General features: G+C 32.9%; 1 protein-coding gene across 4 annotated transcripts in view; it reads left to right on the top strand.

Moving 5' to 3' along the window:
* The window catches only part of LOC148312999 (fibroblast growth factor receptor homolog 1-like), a 160,061-nt gene that overhangs the window by 72,099 nt on the left and 81,857 nt on the right, over positions 1-6,105 (top strand). The window lies entirely within an intron of this gene.

The raw sequence follows: 6,105 nt of genomic DNA, 5'->3' as shown, positions 1-6,105 counted from the left end.
GTTAGACTACCGCCATAGCCTGGTGAATCACTGAGGCACGCAAGCCCCCTCACCGCGACAAGGTGGGGATCAAGAGGGGGACAAGGTGGGGATCAAGAGGGGGAACAAGGTGGGGATCAAGAGGGGGAAAATATATATGATAGCAAAAGTAGAAATGCCTTTAAATTAATTAAATCTTTTTTAACCATATTAAATAAATGAAAAAAATCAATAAAAATATTTGGCTAATACCTCTTAAAAGCAGACCACAAGGCCTACATCACACAGAAGAAGAAGAAGAAAGAAAAATAATATTAGGGGTTATTAAAACTCAATAAATATTAAAACACCTGGGAATCGAACCCAGTGCATTCAAGGGATAAATAGGGAAGAGTCATTGCTTCGAAAATGGTAACAACCCTCAGAAATGAGGAATAAGAAGGAGAAGAATAACGAAAGTTTACTAACGGCTATCGAATTTTCGGGTATGACGTTTTAAGTCATTAATTCAAACAAAAAAAAAAACTGGGACAAAACTGCATTTCTATCCTCATTACGAACAGTTTTAACCCTAATTATTATTTTAAAGTACCTATCAAGAAATGAATCTACACTATGGATCATAGACTAAATTTCTTTTAGTCATCTTGAAATTTATTCGATGTTCCATTTCGGAATATGATTGTTCGTGCGCACTTGCGGTCATGTTCTATGGTTGATTAATGATTCCGCGCGCATGCGCGTTGCGCCTTGCTGTCAAAGCTTTACGGCTCGCCAATCAGAATTCAGATTCCGGCGCTGTCATCTGTGGCATACGAAATAATGAGCCGCCATTTTTGTTTAAATACTGCTCCAATCCGAGTTTAAACGACTATTGAAAATGCCTGGCCAATTATTCATAAAATATACTTTAAAATTATCTTAACATTTTTACTTCTCAATATAGATGAAGAATAATACGGAAGTCTTGGTAGTTACAGGGTTTATGACCTGTGATAGGATGGTGATCACTTTATACGCGTGATTGACAACCACACTACTCAAATTTCTGGGTCTCATACGTATATCATAAATCTCACGTCGCTTCTTGTTTGAGTTCGCGGCACCATCTATGATTGATTTGAGTTAGCTTTTATTTACCAGAGACCCTTTAATTTTTTTGAAATGTTGAAGTGCAATATTCCCTCTGATTGTAAACAGCTTTATATGGTATCAAACGTTTTAATCAATATCACAAGTCTGTTTTCGGTTGGTTGGAAGATATTGTTTTTTAGCAATAAGCTCGCCAATGCACTTATTTCTTTTCTGAACATGAAGTTTTAATAAATATATAAATAAATAGGGAAATTTTGGACAGGTAGATGATTTCGTTTATTTGGGAAGTATATTTTCTAGGGAGAGAAAGTTTGATTATGATAAAGAAAGGAGAGTGAACAGATGTGCCTGCTGTTGCCTTACTTTCATTGGTTCATCGTGTGGATTCCCTCTCTTCCCCTCCAAGCTACCAATCACAACCAGTCGTTCAGGCTATCCTCATTGCCACGCGTAACGTGTCCAAAGAACTGATGAATGCGTCGTGTACAGATACTGGCCAAAGTCAAGCCATGCTATCAGCGAAACCTAAACTGGCAGTACACAATAAAGTTTCAACCTTAATACATATATGTATGTATGGAAGTGATGACTTTTCTAATATAAATTTAATGGAAAATTATTTAAAGAATAACTGAAATGCTATTCTTCTCTACGCGGGTGGTCCTCTATCTTTACTCAGAACGATAATGCGATATGTTAATTTCAACCATAAAATATTGAATAAGGCATTATGAATTACGCAATCATTGTTACATTGCAGTATCATGCGAGATGCCCAGTAGCTTAGTGGTTTGTGGTAGATAGTAGAGGCCGAGCGACGACGCCTCGCGATACGTGACTTGGGTTCGATCCCAGATCTTCGATTCACGACTGCGTAAGAAGAGTTATGTATCCACCAGCTTCTTTAATATTCATGAATATTTTTATGGCCATAATGTAACCTTGAAGATCATATAAATAACGCTTTAAATATGCAAGTACATACATACTGACTACCTGCAATAGATAGTCAAGGCTGTGCAAAAATGTACGAGTATACAGGGTGGCGCAAAATAATCACCCTATCGGAAGATGTTATAATTTTTGCAAATGGCGTCGTTCGTCAATCATGTTTGGCATTTGTGAACTAGCCAGCTGCAGTATACAAACAAATTAATAAAACGGGTACAAATGTGTAACAACACTGGCGGCAGCCACTTAACGGATATCACCTTTTCTACTTTACAAAAAAAATTAAAGTACGCAAGAAAGATTTCCATCACTCGAGTTTGTAATTGAAAAAAAAAGTTAAAAAACAAATAGGATGATAAATTTTTTGCCACCCTAATTCAAAAAATCATAAATATTTATTTCGAAGAAGTACTTATTTTTTCATTATAATAACGGGGTTTTTAGCGAAAAAATTCAATTACGTAAAATGTTATCTAGGTTAAAAGAAAATTAAGTTGCAGGCTATCGAATATCGCGCCTTAAAACGATTTAAGTATACAAATTTTTTAAAGTTGCTAAATTGTTGGTTTACGTACCTGAATGTTCCTTTGTCCCATTATGATACTTTTACTGATTTAATTCTTCATTCCTTAAATTGTATAAACTCTCCTCAAACTCGTCCGAGGCTAGTTTTTCATTTGTAGCTTATAAAACGATAAAATTTTGAACTATAAACCACAAAACTCGCAAAAAGGTAACGAACTTAAAAATAGAAGCCAGAAGCTTTAAATCAGATTTCAGTAGCCATAAGAATTTTAACCAACCTCACGCCGGTTCCTCGCAGGGGTAGAGAGGGAGAATAGAACGTCACACTACTCTGACTTTGCAATCATTCTTTAATTTAAATTTAAATTGTTTTATTTTGATCTGTGTTGAGAACAGGACGGATAATAATAATGTAGGCCAATCAGGAACTTCTCAGCATTTGCTCATTTCTGGGAGCAAACCAAGTAAAACTCCTCAAGAGAAACTGGACCGTTGACTGTCGTCAACAAACATTCCGTTACACTAGAAGATGGTTCGGCATTTTGTGTCCTAGCTTAATTGATGGTATCAATGTCCTTCACTATTCTTCGAAACTGACTACCCCTGGGGAGAAGCTACGCGATGTTTAGTTACTTTGGTAGTTTACAAATGTATATTGTTATTTACTTATTTTTTTACAAAAATGTTAATAATATTAGAATATAACCACTCACCGAGATTTTTATGTCTAACGGTTTCGAGACGTACCCGTCTCTTCATCAGGACAATCACTTCCACAGCATGCAAACAATACAACCCTTCACCACCATAGCACCATTTACACACTTAAAACTACTTACTAAACACTAAAAACGTAAATGGTGCTATGGCGGTGAAGGGTGGTATTGTTTGCATTCTGTAGTAGTGATTGTCCTGACGAAGAGACGGCACCCCTCGAAACCAGTAGACTTAAAAAATCTCGGGAAGTGGTTAAATACTAATATTTTTAACATTTAAAAAAAATAAGTAAAAATGACTAACCACAAAGTAAATGCTTTAAATATTAATAATATTGAGAATAGTGTGGTGAGAATTGGTATGATCAATTATTAGAAATACATGGATGTGGTCAGGTCAGTTAGTTTTATTTATTCCCCTGTATTTCAGACTTTTTCATTCGATATTATTCTAAAATACGATATCATGTTTTCGTGTGACGGTTAAAAACTGGCCTTTAAAACTTTCTTGTATTATTTGGGATTCTACGAGACAATAGACATTCTTTCGCACAATACGGAACGGTTTTTTACATACAGACAAAAATAAATTGCATAATTACGCTAAATAAATGCAATTATTTGTATTTTCTCAGTAAGCAGTCCGACGCGACGCAAAACTAAAATTAACTTAACTTGACTCGCAGCAATTACTTATGGAAATACAGACTTGATTGTTCTTGTTTTAAAAGACAAGAAAAAAATGTTCAAATAAATATTCTAATATTCAGATTTAAAAGAGTAACTGTAATTTTTAATCATTATATTTTTTTTTCATTATACAAACACCCTTTTTTAGAGTTATTAATATCAATAATTTTTTTGATATCCCACCCAAAATTAATTCACGCTCAATGTATTGTGAAAAATAAAAATAAATATTTGATAAAAAATAGTGTAAAAAAACATTCAAATATTTAGATTGAAAATGTGTTATTTTCATACTATTTAAAAAAATATTTTGAGTGTTATTTTTTTTACAAACTCCATTTTAGAGTTATTTATAACAAGATTTTTCAATATCGCAATGAAAATTAAGACTCGCTTAAAATATTATGGAAAAAAAAACAAGTTTAAAATAAATATTCCAACATTCAGGTCGAACCACAGCGAGTGTTTTTGCCTAGAATTTTCACTCATGAATTACAAGAAATTATAGTAACTTTAAACATAAAGAGTAAATCCACTCACGAGTAGGCATAGGTTAAGGAACTTAAAAAGTTAAAGCCTGAGTAGGGTCATGATAAGCGGTGTTGCATAAGCCGTAGCTATATTTCAAAGTCAGTTGGACGTTAGGTAATAAAAAAAAAATCCGGTTGAAAAAGTGAAACCGTTATTTTTATTCATAAATTAATACAAAATAGTTTATATGAGCAACAGAAAAAGCATGCAAGTATATTATATATGTAGGTACACATATATGTAGGTGAAACACACACCAATTATTGTTACAGGAAAATTGTATTAGAGAAGTGAATATGGGCCAGTATTTATAACCCAGACAGCATTAAAATATAATAAAAAACCACTTCTCCAAAACAAACTCATGTTGGTGTGAAAAGGGGGAAAGCAATGTTTCTTTGAGTTAAGAAGTCGTCATAAATTTTCCTGTCACTATGAGATACATCTAAAATGCATTTTAAGTCCAACCTACCTTTTTAAAATTCGTTTTAACTTATTTAAGTATTATGTATTTATTTACTTATCCAAGGCATGCTGTGCACCCAAAATGATAATAATTTATGTAGCGCGATTTTTGTAAACAAAAAAAACTACCTCATGGTTAAAAAAAACTACCTCATATAAAATATTTTGTATGGATTTATGAATAAAAATTACAGTTTCAGTTTTTCACTGTGATAAGATTAGGGAAAAGAAAATTGTAGAAATCATTTTGCATACAAATGCGTTTTTATTTTTTTTCATCTAAATATCATTTCATTCTTACTGCTTCTATGTGTGAAAGGCTCAATGAAAATTGACCACATTTTGTGTGTCTAAATCTTTGTTAGCAAATATGGGTTTAGATTTTTGTCAAATATAAAAAAGAGAAAGCCAGATTTGGGAGCAAGGATTTGGACACACATAAAATGTTATGAATAAAATAACTGGTCGAAATATAATTCCCAATTAAATTCAGAATCATGTTTTCAGGCGTCTCTTAGTATGTGTAAATGATTATGGAATAAACTTGAATACATTTAAAAAAATAGGTCTCTATTGAATAAAAAGCTTTTTTAAGTCAACCATAGATACTGCCGCGGATTTACAAACGAAGTGACGTGTGAATTATTTCATTTATCGCTGGTTAAATGCCAAAGGTCCACAACGCAAAAATCATTAAACTTTTTATTGCAAAAATGGTGTGAAGAGTTAAAGAGCAAAATCGGCAACATTTTCATATTCAAAATCGGAAATATATTTTTATATTCAAAAGACACCCATGATTCTAGCATTAGAAATGGACATTTCTAACGCTAGAATCATGGATGTCAATAATGGGTTCAAATATGAAAATAACGATTTAAATATATTTTTGGAATAAAAAGCTCATTTTTTTTGCGTTGTGGCCTTTTGGCATTTAACCAGTGCTATGTATCGTATTTATGATTTCCAAATATTTGAGTAGTGTGGTTGTCTATCGTGGGTGCGAACACATTTTGGGATAATTACATATTATCGCATTTACACACACGTACCTACAGATCTTCATACATAACTATAAATAAAAAGACACATTAAGGCCTAACATACGACAGAAAAAAATGGACAAATAACAAATCAGATTGTGAACGTTAAA

The sequence above is a fragment of the Brachycentrus maculatus genome, unplaced genomic scaffold (assembly GCF_059751285.1).
Source record: "Brachycentrus maculatus isolate JH-2025_06_01 unplaced genomic scaffold, ASM5975128v1 h1tg000026l, whole genome shotgun sequence".
In the NCBI taxonomy this organism is placed as follows: Eukaryota; Metazoa; Arthropoda; class Insecta; order Trichoptera; family Brachycentridae; genus Brachycentrus; species Brachycentrus maculatus.
The sequence above is the reverse complement of the archived record's forward strand: the minus strand, read 5'-3'. Positions and strand labels throughout refer to the sequence as shown.